The sequence below is a fragment of the Bubalus bubalis genome, chromosome 21 (assembly GCF_019923935.1).
Source record: "Bubalus bubalis isolate 160015118507 breed Murrah chromosome 21, NDDB_SH_1, whole genome shotgun sequence".
In the NCBI taxonomy this organism is placed as follows: domain Eukaryota; kingdom Metazoa; phylum Chordata; class Mammalia; order Artiodactyla; family Bovidae; genus Bubalus; species Bubalus bubalis.
The window spans coordinates 13,977,669-13,995,346 of record NC_059177.1 but is presented as its reverse complement, the minus strand read 5'-3'; the positions used below and the strand labels follow the sequence as shown (position 1 = coordinate 13,995,346).

The 17,678-nt window shown below is 38.1% G+C and overlaps 1 protein-coding gene across 6 annotated transcripts in view; it reads left to right on the top strand.

Annotated features, from left to right (window-relative positions):
• Nucleotides 1-17,678, top strand: part of ULK4 (unc-51 like kinase 4) — a 505,777-nt gene that overhangs the window by 361,571 nt on the left and 126,528 nt on the right. The gene's annotated exons all lie outside the window — the stretch shown is intronic.

Below are 17,678 nucleotides of genomic sequence, written 5' to 3'. Positions count from 1 at the left end.
TTGTTTGTCTGTTTAGTACTATGTACATGTTAATTCCAGATTCCTAATTTATCCCCTCCCCCTGCCCTCTTTTCCCTTTGCTAACTGTAACTTTGCTTTCTATGTCTGTGGATCTGTTTCTGGTTTGTAAATAAGGTCATTTGTATCTTTTTCTTAGATTCCACATATGAGCAACAGCAGGTGATATTTGTCTTTATCTGTCTGACTTACCTCACCTAGTAAGATGAGCTCTGGGTCTATCCAGTTTGCTACAAATGGCAATATTTCATTCTTTTTTTAGAGTTGAGTAATAATCCATTCTTGATGCCCTTTTGAGTAGACATGTCACAGGCAGCAGCCCCTGGGCCTGCTCTCTAATTACTGTCAAAGAGCATGACTCCCTGGTCCCCCTTCCCAAGCAGGACATTTTGGGCAGACGGGCTCTAACATGTCCTTATATGATGGCCCAGCACAGCCATTTCATCCAGTTTATGCGAAAGATTCACCAGGGAGTTGAAATGACCATTTGTCACTTACAAGTCAGTAATTGGACCAGAGGAGTTCTTCTGGCCCTTTCTATCATTCTAAAATTCACTCAAGAGAGAATGAAAAATACTTAGTATCAGTAGCAGAAAAGGTGTAATATTTTTCCAAAAATATTTTCAAGGAATCTTTGTTGTATGCAGTTCCATGTTCCTACTTGTAAGGTATCACTTGGGCCAGGAAGTAATTGTATTGGTATTTAGTTCAAAGTTAGGACTTATTCTCACTTGAATCCTAACCATTTTAGACTTATTTTTGGGCCATGTCTGCATGATCTGGTAAAATAGATTGAGACTCATCAGCCTTGACTGATTTGAACTTGTTAGCATACTTCTTAGGAATGTGTATTGTTGTGGATTGTGTGCCTGTGTGCGTACCTTCTATTCGTTATTTTTATTTTCATTTTGATTGGATTCCCTAGGGTCATTAGTAGTCAGGTTTCCATAATGTCTGTCTATCCTTGGAACTGAACCATCTTCAGGAACAACAGTGGGACAGCACTAAAGGCTTGCCATATAGACTGCACTTCCTGTTATCATTCTGCCATCACGAGCATGCCTGTTGGACTGGAGACTTTCAAGTGCAGTAGACAAACACTCATTTTACAGAGAAGTAAATGTGAGGATAAGCTCTTTCGTTGAGCTTTTCCTGTCTTTCTTTTCTGTTAGTGTGAATTGAAGGGTTAAGTTTTCAGCTCATAAGTTTTTTTTTTGAAATAAGCGTGGTTTCGCTCATAATTAAAGATACACTTGAGGCAAAAATAGGAAACTCACATTTCATGTAAATGAAACCTCAAAGCTGTTTGGAATGTGGAGACCAAGATAATTACAAAATCCATCATGCAGAAACACTGCAAATACAGACAATTCAATGAGTTACCCAGTTATCAGTTTCTCTTAATTTATCACTGAGAGAAAAACAAATTGAATATTTGATAGCTAACCTCATTTTTCCTGTACTAGTAATTGTTTAAAAATCAAGTTCAAAACACTTTGAGCATTAACACTGGGAAAATATAAAGTACCAAAATGTAAAACAATAATATAATAATATGTTTTTTATACTGGAACCTCACATATATGATGCCAAAAAGTATGAATGAAAAATTAAAAAAAAATTATTTGATAATCTTGATTTATGGGCAGGTGAAACATTGTTTCTGGTGTGCCTTTGAGGGTGTTTCTGGAAGAGATTAGCATTTGAACAGTAAATTCAGTAAAGCAGATTGTCCTTATTGATGCAAATAGCCCTCACTCAACTGTTTGATGGCCTGCAAAGAACACAAAGGCCGAGGAAGGCACGTTTGCTGTGCGTCTGAGCTGGGATGTCCATCTGCTGCCATCATGCATTGGAACTCCCGGATCCTGGGTCTTCAGGCTCAGACTCGAGTTTGCTCCATTGGCTCCCCTGGTTTTCAGGGCCTTTGGATTTGGATAAGAATTATACCATCAGCTTTCCTGGGCTTCGAGCTCTTGGATGGCAAATCCATGGAACTTTTCAGCCTCTATAATTATGGGAGCCAGTCCTTCATAATAAATCTCTTTCTGCATAATTTTATATCTCCTGTTGGCTCTTTCTCTGGAGAATCCTGTCTAATATACTAGTTGAAAAGGCTGTAAATTTAAAATTTTAATATGTGTTGCCACATTGCCATCCTTAAAAGGTAGACTGCCGTTTTCATTCTCACTAAAAGAAAGGCTACCCATTTCCCCACAGCCTTGCTGATACTGAGTTTTATGAACTTACATCATTTTGCTTTTCTTGTAGATGACATTTTGTATGTCTTTGGTGTTTTGTATTTATTTAATTTTTAATGTAATTTAACATCTTTGGTGGGTTTGTTAGCCACTGGTATATCTTTTTCTATAAATTCCTTTAGTGTATTCTTTGCTGATTTATTTTCTGTTTAGTTTACTCTTTTCTGTTGATTTTTAAGAATTCTTTGTCTAGTAAGATGTTTATTATTTTGTCATAACAAATATACCTTTTATTTTCTTTCTGTATTTCTAATTTTTTTGGTACTTTAGCTCTAAAGGTAGTTTTCATTTAGTAGTCATTTTTATGAGTTTTTCTTTATGACTTTTGGATTTTATGTCATCTTTTAAAAGGTCTTCCCATTCCAAGAATATAAATATATTCATCTGTATTTTCTTCTGGTACTTTCATGATTGATTGTTTTCTACCTTTCGGTATTTGGTTTAGTCAGGATTATTGGAGAAGGCAGTAGCACCCCACTTCAGTACTCTTGCCTGGAAAATCCCATGGACGGAGGAGCCTGGTAGGCTGCAGCCCATGGGGTCGTGAAGAGTCGGACACGACTGGGCGACTTCACTTTCACTTTTCACTTTCATGCATTGGCGAAGGAAATGGCAACCCACTCCAGTGTTCTTACCTGGAGAATCCCAGGGACGGGGGAGCCTGGTGGGCTGCCGTCTCTGGGGTCGCACAGAGTCAGACACGACTGAAGCAACTTAGCAGCAGCAGCAGCAAGATTATTATTTTGTTGTTAGGAGTAGGGTGGACATCTATGTGATAGTATATTTGTAAAAGATTTCAAACATCACATACTATTAAGATTTTGTTTTTTATCCTTTGGCATATAATTGTTAGGTTAGTGGGGGTAGCACCTACATATGTCTTATGAAAATACATTTCTTTGAATACAGTTGGTTCTATTTGTTCTTTGCATCACAATCATTACATAATTGGAAGTAGTTTGTGTTCTAAGAGACAATAGGAAAGCATGTCCTGTGAAAATAGCATCTCTTTGACCTAATTGGAAATCTTCCTAATAAAACTAAAGGGGATGAAACCATAGTGATTCTTTTATAGCACAGGAAAGAAGGTGAGTATTAGCCGCCAAGCAGAAGAGCTGTTCTGATATGACCCAGCACCTCCCCACCCCGCCCAGGGATTACCAGAAGAGCCTTCCTTTTACGTTGTGTGATCCTCCAGAGAAACTAGCATTTTCAGTGTGAAAAGACAGCTTTTCTCCACTGATTCATCAAGTAGAAATAGTCATGATCAAGACATTTGGGGTGATGATGAAAACTCCATATAAAGTCAAGAGGTGTTGTGGATAACATAACTTGATGTGTGTGTGTGTGTATGTGTGTGTATATATGTACTTTATATCTACTTCAGTGTCATACTGGTTGCATTTTACTTTGTCAGTGTTGGTCTTTAATGTCTAGGCCTCCTACAGTGTATGCTAGATTTTTAAACTGTGGAAACCGCTATTGCTTTGTCTTCCACGGGGCTAATAGCCTAGTGATACTGAACTCTGTATTTATAGGTGATAGCAACAAAAAGGGAAATGGTTACATCTCTTAAAGGGAGAAACAAAACTATATTAGCTGGTTGATTTGACAGTCCATGTGAGGCTGTCTGGGGTGGCACAGTGGAAAAGAATGTGCCTGCCAATGCAGGAGAAGCAGGAGATCCGGGTTAGGTCCCCGAGTCAGGAAGATCTCCTGGAGGAGGAAATGGCAACCGACTCCTGGATTCTTGCCTGGAAAAATTCTATGGACAAAGGAGCCTGGTGGAGTACAGTCCATAGGGTCCCAGAAGAGTCGGACACAGCTGAACACACGTGCACATGAGGCTGTTTGGCAAGACGCCTTGTATTTCCGTGATGCAGTTGGGTCATCTCTGAACACCAATTCATTTAGTTGTGGTTGAGTTGGCTTCATTGGTTACCAGATGAAAGGCTTTGGGCAAGTTAGTAAGTCTCCATTTCCATGTCAAAAAAAGGAGGAAATTGTAACACCTCATGGGGTTTTAGGAAAGCTAAAGGAACAATGTGTGAAGCACTCTTGTCACAGCACTTGGCACATAGTAACTGCCACCATCACTGTGTTCTTCTCTCTGTTGTGTCCGTACCCATGGTGGTCTTGTCTTTATTACTCAGTAATGTATTAACATGCGGTGAAAAACCATCCTGGCTACCACCTCCAAATGTAATTCCCAGGTGCCTTTAGAAATGAACTGTATTTAAAAGATGAGCAGTAAACACTCTGAGTTTGTTTTATTTTTGCCACCCTGGAAAATAAAAAAACAAAAAAACAACTTTTGATTTTATACAAATTCAGAAAGCCTGTCTGCACATCATTTTTGAAGCAGAAAAATAATGTTGATATTTAGTAGTATGGATATTTAGCCGTGACTGTGATGCAGTGAAGTTAACAGTTTTGATAACGATGTTTGGCTTTTTTGTTTTGTTTAATGCCTACAAAATTATCCTGCCTACGGCTCCCAGAGGCCCTTCCCATACAGCATGTTCTGTAATCGTATCACTGATCTAATAAACATCTATCTCTTACTGTAATAAACTCTCTTTGTGAACAGCCTCATTAATGTGCTGAAATAATGGACCCCAGGGTATTTCCAGCAATTTCACTGTAGCTCCAAAGTGAGCTGGCCCGACAGCACTGTCGGTGGGAAGCATACCACTTCAGCTCCGATGAGTGAGTCCCCTGCGGTGTCACAGGTCACAGGCGTGCAAGGGGCAGAGCCTCCCAGCAAAGCTGCTTCTGGGGGCAACAGAATCCTGCAGCGTGATGCTTCAGACCAGCGGTCTCATTTTAATTCTGGATCCGTCTCTTTCAATAAATGAACCATTAGTTTGTGAAGCTCAGACTTTGCCGTGTGGAATTTATGTGCATTGTCTGGATAATAAAGCCATAACTATGATTAACCAGTTTTATGCAGAGAATTTTCTTCTTCCAGTTGTAAAAATTGCCTGGTTTGGCAAGTTTTTACTGTTAGGAAGTGGTTTTTTAATTTTATTAGCTTGGTAATTTTACTATAAAATATCCGTTCATTTATTGAAAATAAAATCCATTTTTAGAGATGAATGTATTATCGCCTATGCGTTTTCCTTTGGAGTATATTCTCTACCTCAGACCTCTTCTATTTAAATACAAGCTTTGCAGAAAGGGGTTATTTTAGCATAAAGAGGACTCCAGGTATTTTTCAATATCCTGAATTCAGCAAACAGTCATTTTTGCAGAATTCTAAACTATAATTCTATAATACATTTTTTAAAATTCAGATCTCTTTCTGCATTATTTGATGGTCATAATAAATTATGACGGTCTGTTGCAGAAACTATTATATACTACCTTCCTTCTTACTTTTTCCGGCCATTGTCATTTGTTATAGTGAGTCTTGTATTTGCTTTTTGTGAGTTAGTGAGGGTCATTACAGAGGTACCCAGGAAATTGCCCCTCTTTAAAATTTTAGGGATATTTATCTTTCTCTTTCTGACTTCACTTTGTATAAACAGTGTCTAGGTTCATCCATGTCTATACAAATGACCAGTTCGTTCATTTTTATGGCTGAGTAACGTGTACTGCATCTTTATCCATTCCTCGGTTGATGGACATTTAGGTTGCTTCCACGTCTTGACTATTATAAATAGCGCTACTATGAACATCGAGGTGCTTGTATATTTTTTGAAGTATGGTTTCTCTCAGTATATGCTCAGGATTAATGCATATATGTGAAATCTAGAAAAATGCATAGATGTTCTTATTTGTAGAGCAGATATAGAGGCACAGATGTAGAGAGCAGGTATGTGGAGGGAATGAGGGTGGTGAATTGGCAGACTGGAGTTGACACATATACACTATTGATACTATGTATAAAATAAAATCGATGAGAATATACTATATTGCACAGGGAACTCTGCAACAAGTGCCTTGTGTGTGTCCACTTAACACATCACTCTACTAACTCCCCAAATTAGATGTAATTATTTTATATTGTTAGGTTAATTATGTTCCTATTATGGCTTGCAGTTGTAATTATCTTTTATTTCTTGTCTGGCTATTCATTGTGAAAACTAATAAATATCTTTTACTATTGTGATTATGTAACTATTATTCATTTTAATACCATTGCATCATGATCGGTCAACCAGAATATAATAGAATTCTGTAACATGAAACTACAATTTAATAGAACCTGTAATCACTTTTTAAAATTCAGATGCATATTAGAATTATCTTGTAACTTTTCTCAAAAATATAAAATGCACAGGTATTGGTTTTTTGTTTCCTCCAAATCTCCAGATGTGATTTAGTTTATGTTTTCCAATTTCTCTCTTTTTTCAGTTGTTATTTCTCAAGCCTTTATTAAGTGTAGTAAGCACAAAAGCTTTTGTGTACATATATGTAAATAATATGTATAATATATATATTTTAGAAAACTTATGAATTTTTGCTCAGCTAAAAAATTTATGACATTTTGGTTCCACTTGTTTAATTAAGTATGACTAGAATGCTAGATTTCTAATTTGTATTCACTCAAAATTTTGATATAATTCCATTTATTCTGGCATCTAGTATTACTGCTAAAGTCTAGAAGGCTTGTTATTTTAGGGATTTTTAAAAAAAAATTTCAATGAGGCTTGAAACTTCTAATCTAATTCTGAAAATACAAGAAATAGTATGTTGTAAAACAACAACAACAAAATTAACATGTGATACAGTATTAACTGAAGTACAGATTTTTCTTGAAATTTCACAAAATTTTATGCTACTGTCCACTATTTGTTTTCATACCTTATTTAAGATTCCGCATTGTATTTGGTTACACTGAGCAACTTTCAGTTCAGTTCAGTCGCTCAGTCGTGTCCCACTCTTTGCAACCCCATGAATCGCAGCACGCCAGGCCTCCCTGTCCATCACCAACTCCCGGAGTTCACTCAGACTCCCGTCCATCGAGTCAGTGATGCCATCCAGCCATCTCATCCTCTGGCGTCCCCTTCTCCTCCTGCCCCCAATCCCTCCCAGCATCAGAGTCTTTTCCAGTGAGTCAACTCTTCGCATGAGGTGGCCAAAGTACTGGAGTTTCAGCTTTAGCATTATTCCTTCCAAAGAACACCCAGGGCTGATCTCCTTCAGAATGGACTGGTTGGATCTCCTTGCAGTCCAGGGGACTTTCAAGAGTCTTCTCTAACACCACAGTTCCAAAGCATCAATTCTTTGGTGGTAAGCTTTCTTCACAGTCCAACTCTCACATCCATACATGACCACTGGAAAAACCATAGCCTTGAGCAACTTTAGCATTCAATAAATTCTGATAAATTCTCTTTTCATTTTTATTCTGTTACACATTATTTTCTACTTTTCCTTTTTATGGTTTCTTAGATACTCCCATCATTTAAAAGTAGACATTTAATTTCCAAATACATGGGGTTAAGTATCTTTGATATTAATTGCTCATTTCAAAGCTTTTTCTCTGTAGTTACCCTCTGTGTTTTTTCAGTTTTCTATCTTTATTGAAGCTTTTAATGGCTAAAGTCAAGGATCTCTCTTGGTAAATGTCGCAATATTGTTTGATACTGATTTCTACATAATTCCACAGTGATACGAGAGCAGACTGTATAATTTCAATACCTTTAGACTGTGAAATTTTTGCACCTGTTTTATGTCCCTGGTTGTATTCCAGTGTCTCCTGGTTTATAATCTATGAGAGTTTGAATAAAATTTGTATCCTACTGGGTGTGTAAACATTGCGTGCTGTGCTGTGCTTAGTTGCTCAGCTGTGTCTGACTCTTTGCAACCCCATGGTCTGTAACCTGCCAGGCTCCTCTGTCTATGGGGATTCTCCAGGCAAGAATACTGGAGTGGGTTGCCATGCCCGCTTCCAGGGGATCTTCCCAACCCAGGGATCAAACCCAGGTCTCCCGCATGGCATGGGGATTCTTTACCATCTGAGCCACCAGGCAAGCCTGTGAAAATTGTATAAGTCTTAATAATGTTGAATTGGTTCATTGCTCTTTAGGTCTACTCTGTCCTTCTACTTTTCTGTCCATTCTATTAAGTTTTGAGAGTTTGATACTGAAACTTCAAATAAAAATCTGAATTTATCGACTTAAAAAATAATTGTAATATATAGTGTAACTATGTGTAACTTTGTTCTATGTTTGCCAAGTCTCCCACAAATGTGTTATAATAATCTTTCAATAATTTAAAAAATCAAAAAAATATAATTTAGAAAAACAAAAATTCAGTCAAGGGTCAAGGCTTATAAAAATGCTCTAGGAAACATTCAAAGAACAAAAGTTCAAAAAAGAAAACCATAATTATATAATATAAAAATCCAATAAAAAGACAAAATAGCATATTGAGCAAAGCTAAATGGATAATGAAGATGACGAAGTCAAGAAAACTTTTTTTTACAAAGGTCAAAGAGAAAAGGCAGATTGCCAATCAACATTCCAGTCATTCTGACAGTGGATCATTCAGGAGTATTAATAGAAACCAGAAGATGATGGAGTGCTTTATAAAAGGTCTGAGAAATAATGATGAACTTTGAAATATCTGTTAAATTAAACAATCATTTTCACACACACACACACACACACACAAGACATTGTTACCAATAGACCTGCAACTTAAAAAACAGTTACTGATAAACTCAGTATACTGGATAAATCAGGATTTGGAGGAGAGTTAAGGGTATGCAGAGGAGCTTAAAACTGCATTTGTTGGATCATCAGTAATTATCTTGCAATACTTCATAGATCTTTATGTTTGACAGACTTCATCGCAATTTAAAAAGTGATTATAGTATGAGAAAATAGATAATAAAAACACCACAGTGTTATTAATGACAATTTAAGAATACTGTCTAAGAATTTAAAGGAAGAACAAAAGGAAAAGAAAAGTAGATCAGGGGATTTCCCTGGTGGTCCCGTGACTAAGACTCCGCGCTCCCAATGCAGGGCGCCCTGGTTCCATCCCTGCTTAGGGAGCTAGACCCCCGTGCTGCAGCTGAGGAGTCTGCATGCTGCAACTAGAGTGAAGTGTTAGTCGCTCAGCTGTGTCCAACTCTTTGTGAGTCCACGGACCCCTGCCAGGCTTCTCTGTCCATGGCATTTCCCAGGCAAGCACACTGGAGTGGGTTGTCATTTCCTTATCCAGGGGATCGTCCCAACCCAGGGATCGAACCTGGGTCTCTTGCACTGAAAGCAGATTCTTTACCATCTGAGCCACCAGGGAAGCCCACAACTAAAATATCCCGAAACTAAAAAGATCCCACATGCCACAACTCAGACCCAGCACAGCCAAAGTAATTAATTATTTTTTTGATAAGGAAGGGAAGACTAGAGCATTTACAAGGAAGGCGAGCTTGCACGTCTTAAGTGGGGAAAGTGTTTCAGCGGTTGGAGAGTATTAAGAGCCATAAAGGGAAGACAAAACAAGAAGGAAGAGAAAGTTCCGACTGATATATATGTGTATAATATAAAAACTTAGAATCAACTTATTGATTTCTACCAAAACAAACAAACAAACAAAAAACCCTATTGGGATTTCGACTGGGATTACGTTTAGTCTTAATTTGGAGACAATGGCATTTTAACAAAATTGCCTTCCCACTCATGAATGTGGTGTATCCCTTCACTTATTTGGGTCCTCTTTAATTTATCTCAACAATATTTTGTATTTTTAAGTGTATAGGTCTTTCATCTTTTTCAGACTTATCCCTGAATATTTTGGTTTTTTGGATGTTATGGTACATGATATTATTTGTTTTTTTGTGAGTATCTGTTACATTTATTGATGGACATTTAGGTAGTTTTTAGTTTTTTCAGTTACAGCAATGCAGTGAATAACTTTGTACATGCAAATATACTCACATCTGATTATTTCCCTTAAAATTTTAAAAAAATTTTTTATTGTAGTTGCTATGCAGTATTATATTGATCTCATAGTATAGGTATACAATATAGTGATTCATAATTTTTAAAGGTTGTACTCCATTTATATTTATTGTAAAATATTGGTTATATCAGAGAAGGCGATGGCACCCCACTCCAGTACTCTTGCCTGGAAAATCCCATGGATAGAGGAGCCTGGTAGGCTGCAGTCCATGGGGTTGCAAAGAGTCGGACACAACTGAGCTACTTCACTTTCACTTTTCACTTTCATGCACTGGAGAAGGAAATGGCAACCCACTCTGGTGTTCTTGCCCGGAGAATCCCAGGGACAGGGGAGCCTGGTGGGCTGCCGTCTATGGGGTCGCACAGAGTCGGACACAACTGAAGCGACTTAGCAGCAGCAGCAGCAGCAGCAGCAGCATTGGTTATATTCCCCACATTGTACAATATATCCTTGTAACTTATTTCATATAGAATAGTTTGTACCAGGAAGAAATGGACAAATTCTTAGAAAAGTACAACTTTCCAAAACTCGATCAGGAAGAAATAGAAAATCTTAACAGACCCATCACAAGCACGGAAATTGAAACTGTAATCAAAAATCTTCCAGCAAACAAAAGCCCAGGTCCAGACGGCTTCACAGCTGAATTCTACCAAAAATTTAGAGAAGAGCTAACACCTATCCTGCTCAAACTCTTCCAGAAAATTGCAGAGGATGGTAAACTTCCAAACTCATTCTATGAGGCCACCATCACCCTAATACCAAAACCTGACAAAGATCCCACAAAAAAAGAAAACTACAGGCCAATATCACTGATGAACATAGATGCAAAAATCCTTAACAAAATTCTAGCAATCAGAATCCAACAACACATTAAAAAGATCATACACCATGACCAAGTGGGCTTTATCCCAGGGATGCAAGGATTCTTCAATATCCGCAAATCAATCAATGTAATACACCACATTAACAAATTGAACAATAAAAACCATATGATTATCTCAATAGATGCAGAGAAAGCCTTTGACAAAATTCAACATCCATTTATGATCAAAACTCTCCAGAAAGCAGGAATAGAAGGAACATACCTCAACATAATCAAAGCTATATATGACAAACCCACAGCAAACATTATCCTCAATGGTGAAAAATTGAAAGCATTTCCTCTAAAGTCAGGAACAAGACAAGGGTGCCCACTTTCACCATTACTATTCAACATAGTTTTGGAAGTTTTGGCCACAGCAATCAGAACAGAAAAAGAAATAAAAGGAATCCAAATTGGAAAAGAAGAAGTAAAGCTCTCACTGTTTGCAGATGACATGATCCTCTACATAGAAAACCCTAAAGACTCCACCAGAAAATTACTAGAACTAATCAATGACTATAGTAAAGTTGCAGGATATAAAATCAACACACAGAAATCCCTTGCATTCCTATACACTAATAATGAGAAAACAGAAAGAGAAATTAAGGAAACAATTCCATTCACCATTGCAATGGAAAGAATAAAATACTTAGGAATATATCTACCTAAAGAATCTAAAGACCTATATATAGAAAACTATAAAACACTGGTGAAAGAAATCAAAGAGGACACTAACAGATGGAAAAATATACCATGTTCATGGATTGGAAGAATCAATGTAGTGAAAATGAGTATACTACCCAAAGCAATCTATAGATTCAATGCAATCCCTATCAAGCTACCAACAGCATTCTTCACAGAGCTAGAACAAATAATTTCACAATTTGTATGGAAAAACAAAAACCTCGAATAGCCAAAGCGATCTTGAGAAAGAAGAATGGAACTGGAGGAATCAACCTACCTGACTTCAGGCTCTACTACAAAGCCACAGTTATCAAGACAGTATGGTACTGGCACAAAGACAGAAATATAGATCAATGGAACAAAATAGAAAGCCCAGAGATAAATCCACGCACATATGGACACCTTATCTTCGACAAAGGAGGCAAGAATATACAATGGATTAAAGACAACCTCTTTAACAAGTGGTGCTGGGAACTCTGGTCAACCACTTGTAAAAGAATGAAACTAGAACACTTTCTAACACCATACACAAAAATAAACTCAAAATGGATTAAAGATCTCAACGTAAGACCAGAAACTATAAAACTCCTAGAGGAGAACATAGGCAAAACACTCTCCGACATACATCACAGCAGGATCCTCTATGACCCACCTCCCAGAATATTGGAAATAAAAGCAAAAATAAACAAATGGGACCTAATTAACCTTAAAAGCTTCTGCACATCAAAGGAAACTACTAGCAAGGTGAAAAGACAGCCTTCAGAATGGGAGAAGATAATAGCAAATGAAGCAACTGACAAACAACTAATCTCGAGAATATACAAGCAACTCCTACAGCTCAACTCCAGAAAAATAAATGACCCAATCAAAAAATGGGCCAAAGAACTAAATAGACATTTCTCCAAAGAAGACATACAGATGGCTAACAAACACATGAAAAGATGCTCAACATCACTCATTATCAGAGAAATGCAAATCAAAACCACTATGAGGTACCATTTCACACCAGTCAGAATGGCTGCAATCCAAAAGTCTACAAGTAATAAATGCTGGAGAGGGTGTGGAGAAAAGGGAACCCTCTTACACTGTTGGTGGGAATGCAAACTAGTACAGCCACTATGGAGAACAGTGTGGAGATTCCTTAAAAAACTGGAAATAGACATGCCTTATGATCCAGCAATCCCACTGCTGGGCATACACACTGAGAAAACCAGAAGGGAAAGAGACACGAGTACCCCAATGTTCATCGCAGCACTGTTTATAATAGCCAGGACATGGAAGCAACCTAGATGTCCATCAGCAGATGAATGGATAAGAAAGCTGTGGTACATATACACAATGGAGTATTATTCAGCCATTAAAAAGAATACATTTGAATCAGTTCTAAGGAGGTGGATGAAACTGGAGCCTATTATACAGAGTGAAGTAAGCCAGAAAGAAAAACACCAATACAGTATACTAACGCATATATATGGAATTTAGAAAGATGGTAACAATAACCCTGTGTACGAGACAGCAAAAGAGACACTGATGTATAGAACAGTCTTTTGGACTCTGTGGGAGAGGGAGAGGGTGGGAATGATTTGGGAGAATGGCATTGAAACATGTAAAATATCATGTATGAAATGAGTTGCCAGTCCAGGTTCGATGCACGATACTGGATACTTGGGGCTGGTGCACTGGGACGACCCAGAGGGATGGAATGGGGAGGGAGGAGGGAGGAGGGTTCAGGATGGGGAACACATGTATACCTGTGGCGGATTCATTTTAATATTTGGCAAATCTAATACAGTTATGTAAAGTTTAAAAATAAAATAAAATTTAAAAAAAAAAAAAACATAAAAAAAAAATAAAAAAAAAAAAAAAAAAAAAGAATAGTTTGTACCTCTGAATTTCCCACTCATATATTGGCTCTCATCCCTACCCTTTCCCCATTGGTAAACACTAGTTTTTTCACTAGTTTTTCTCCATATTTGTGAGTCTGCTTCTTTTTTGTTGTATTGACTAGTCTGTTGTATTTTTAAGATTCTGCATAAAAGTGATGTCATACTGTATTTCCTTTCTCTGACTTATTTCATTGAGCATAATGCCCTCCAAGTCCATCCAGGTTGCTGCAAATGGCAAATGTCATTCTTTGTGTGGCCAAGTAGTATTCCATTGGCGTATGTGTGTGTATATATCTGTGTGTGTGTGTATATGTGTGTGTGTGTGTGTGTGTATAGTGCATCTTCTTTATCCATTCATCTGTTGATGGACACGTAGGTTTCTTTTGTACCTTGGCAATAGCAAATATTGCTGCTATGAGCTTTGGGTTGCATTTATCTTTTCCATTTCGTGTTTTTGCTTGTAACCTTTAAAATCATTTTTGGACTCTAGTGGATTATTTGTGAATTCCACTGAATTTTCTACATTGAGAATCATATCTTCTGCAGATAAGCAGTTAAGTCTTATTTTCCAATCTGAATTTCTTATATTTATTTATTTGTTTGTTTATTCATTTTGGCCCAGCTGTACTGGCCAGAACCTCCCTTGTTGAGTGGAAGTGGTGAGAGCCGATGTTCCTCTCTGTCTTCTCGATTAGGGTGAGGCATTCAGTCTCGGACATGTTTTTATCACCTTCTACTCCTTGTTTGCCGAGTTTTTGTTAGAAACAGGTGTTGCATATTGAATACTTTTTCTATTGAGATGATTGTGGTTTTTCTTTTTAAATTATTAATATGATATTATGGATTGACTGTATCCCTTAACAAAGATGTGTTAAAACCCTCACCCCCCAGTACCTCAGAATGTGACCTTAGTTGGAAGTAGGATCATGTACATAATTGGTTAAGATGAGGTCACCCTGGAATAGTGAGGGCTCCCTGACCCACTATTACTGGTGTCCTAGTAAGAAGATGGCCATACGAAGCCAGAGACACAAGGGAGATACGCGTGATGATGGAAGCAGAGACTGGAGTTCCGCTGCCACAGGCAAGGCACGTCTGGGGCTCTCAGAGGCTGGAGGAGGCAGGAAAGATTCATGCTTCATGCAGGAAGGATTCAGAAGGGAAGCCTCCAGGCGTGTCCCCTCCTTGATATGAGACTTCTAGTCTCCAGAACTACAAGAAGATCAGTTTTTGTTTTTTAGCCCTCTCAGTTTGTGGTCCCTCATTATGATGGCAACCCTTGGAAATTAATACATATGATATGTTACACTGACTGATTTTTTTGAACGTTAAACTGACCTGTATTCCAGGGATACACCCCATTTTGTCAAGAGATGTTATTTTATCATTATCCTTGTCATATTTTGTTGGCTTGGAGTTGCTATAATTTTGTTTAGAATTTGTGCATCTGTGTTCATGAGGGATGTTGTTTTGTAGTTTACTTTTTTATATGGTTTTTGTCTTGTTTTGGTATCGGGGTAATGTTGATCTTAGCAGATGAATTGGGAAGTAAGTATTCCCTGCTCTTTGATATTCTTGAAGACTGTGCAGAGTTGTTACTGGTTTTTTGAAAAAGATGTATCAAGAAATAACGCACACCTTTAACCCCTCTAAAGTGTACAGTTCACTGCTGTGTAGTGTATTTTCAGAGTCGTGCATCATCACTGTTATCGGATCACAGAACATCTTTGTCACCCCACCAAGGAATTTCATACTCATGAAAAGTCACTCCCCATAGTCTCCCCTCCAAACCCTTATCACTCACTGATTTGCTTTCTGTTTTTGTAGATTGGTCTGTTCTGGTTATTTCTTATACATGGAACTGTATAATATGTGGCCTTTCTCTGAGTATGATATTTTTCTGAGGTCCACTCATGTTTCTAGCTTGCAATAAAAGTACTTCCTTCTTTCTTTTGGTGAATAGTCTTCCACTGTATGGATATACAGTATTTGTTTATCCATTTATTGATGGACATTTGGGTTGTTTACACTTTTTGGCAATTTTGAATTAAGGCTGCTTTTAGCAATTGTGTACAAGCTTTTGTGTAAATATATGCTTTCTTGAGTATGTATCTAGGAGTGGAAGTGCTCAGTCCTAAGGTCAGTCTATGTTTAACCTTTGGAGAAAATACAGTGCTTTCCAAAGCTGCCATTAGCACCAGCAGTGTATGAAGGTTCTAGTTTCCCCACACCCTCGCTGACACTTGTCATTATCTGTATTTTTAATTATAGCATCATAGTGGGTGTGAAGTGGTATCTCAAGGTGGTTTTGATTTGCCTTTCCCTGATGGCTACCATCTTACCCAAGTAAGACGGTAGTTGTTGCAAGAGGGCATCAGAGGGCAAACACACTGAAACCATACTCACAGAAAACCAGTCAATCTAATCACACTAGGACCACAGCCTTGTCTAACTCAATGAAACAAAGCCATGCCCGTGGGGCAACCCAAGATGGGTGGGTCATGGTGGAGAGATCTGACAGAATGTGGTCCACTGGAGAGGGAATGGCAAACCACTTCAGTATTCTTGCCTTGAGAACCCCATGAACAGTGTGAAAAGGCAAAATGATAGGATACTGAAAGAGAAACTCCCCAGGTCAGTAGGTGCCCAATATGCTACTGGAGATCAGTGGAGAAATAACTCCAGAAAGAATGAAGGGATGGAGCCAAAGCAAAAAGAATACCCAGCTGTGGATGTGACTGGTGATAGAAGCAAGATCCGATGCTGTAAAGAGCAATGTTGCATAGGAACCTGGAATGTCAGGTCCATGAATCAAGGCAAATTGGAAGTGGTCAAACAAGAGATGGCAAGAGTGAATGTCGACATTCTAGGAATCAGCGAACTGAAATGGACTGGAATGGGTGAATTTAACTCAGATGACCATCATATCTACTACTGCGGGCAGGAATCCCTCAGAAGAAATGGAGTAGCCATCATGGTCAACAAGAGTCCAAAATGCAGTACTTGGATGCAATCTCAAAAACGACAGAATGATCTCTGTTCGTTTCCAAGGCAAACCATTCAATATCACAGTAATCCAAGTCTATGCCCCAACCAGTAACGCTGAAGAAGCTGAAGTTCAACAGTTCTGTAAAGACCTACAAGACCTTTTAGAACTAACACCCAAAAAAGATGTCCTTTTCATTATAGGGGACTGGAATGCAAAAGTAGGAAGTCAAGAAACACCTGGAGTAACAGGCAAATTTGGCCTTGGAATACAGAATGAAGCAGGGCAAAGACTAATAGAGTTTTGCCAAGAAAATGCACTGGTCATAACAAACACCCTCTTCCAACAACACAAGAGAAGACTCTATACATGGACATCACCAGATGGTCAACACCAAAATCAGATTGATCATATTCTTTGCAGCCAAAGATGGAGAAGCTCTATACAGTCAGCAAAAACAAGACCAGGAGCTGACTGTGGCTCAGACCATGAACTCCTTATTGCCAAATTCAGACTTAAATTGAAGAAAGTAGGGAAAACCACTAGACCATTCAGGTATGACCTAAATCAAATCCCTTATGATTATACAGTGGAAGTGAGAAATAGATTTAAGGGCCTAGATCTGATAGATAGAGTGCCTGATGAACTATGGAATGAGGTTTGTGACATTGTACGGGAGACAGGCATCAAGACCATCCCCATGGAAAAGAAATGCAAAAAAGCAAAATGGCTGTCTGGGGAGGCCTTACAAATAGCTGTGAAAAGAAGAGAAGTGAAAAGCAAAGGAGAAAAGGAAAGATATAAACATCTGAATGCAGAGTTCCAAAGAATAGCAAGAAGAGATAAGAAAGCCTTCTTCAGCGATCAGTGCAAAGAAATAGAGGAAAACAACAGAATGGGAAAGACTAGGGATCTCTTCAAGAAAATCAGAGATACCAAAGGAACATTTCATGCAAAGATGAGCTCGATAAAGGACAGAAATGGTATGGACCTAACAGAAGCAGAAGATATTAAGAAGAGATGGCAAGAATACACAGAAGAACTGTACAAAAAAGATCTTCATG